Source organism: Neopelma chrysocephalum, unplaced genomic scaffold (genome assembly GCF_003984885.1).
Source record: "Neopelma chrysocephalum unplaced genomic scaffold, ASM398488v2 Primary Assembly neopelma1_95537, whole genome shotgun sequence".
Lineage (NCBI taxonomy): Eukaryota > Metazoa > Chordata > Aves > Passeriformes > Pipridae > Neopelma > Neopelma chrysocephalum.
In genome coordinates, this window is record NW_020924208.1 from 1 (window position 1) to 567 (window position 567).

A 567-nucleotide genomic window follows, 5' to 3' on the forward strand; every position below is an offset into this window, starting at 1 on the left:
CCCAGTATCCCCCAGTAATCACCCAGTGCCCCCCAAATCCCCCAAACTGTCCCCAACGTGTCCCCAGATGCCCTTGGCCTTTCTGTGAGCGGGGGGGGGGGGTGGCATTTTTGTGGTCAGAGGGTCCAGGGGGGGCTCCTGGGGGGAGATGGAGGGTTGGGGACATCAGGGATGGGATTTGGGGACAGTGGGGACAGTGGGGAGGGGTTTGGAGACAGTGGAATTGGGGTTGTCAAGAGGCGGAATTGGGGCCATTGGGAGGCCCTGGGGACACTGGAGACACCAGTGGGGTCTCGAGTTGTCAAGGGGGGAATTGGGAACACCAAGATGGTCTTGGGGACACCAGGGGGGTCTCAGGACTCACCTGCTCGTGATGCTTCCCCTCCTGTCCCCCCCCAGGCTCTATTAACCCCCCTAAATGTCCCCATCCCCCATTTTCCCTTTATCCCCTCCCCCCACAGATCCCTTTAACCTCCAGTGCCCCCAAGACCTCTTTTAACTTCCCCAAATGCACCCAAAGCATCCCAAAACCCCCCAAATCCCCATCCAACCTCTCCAGATCACCCC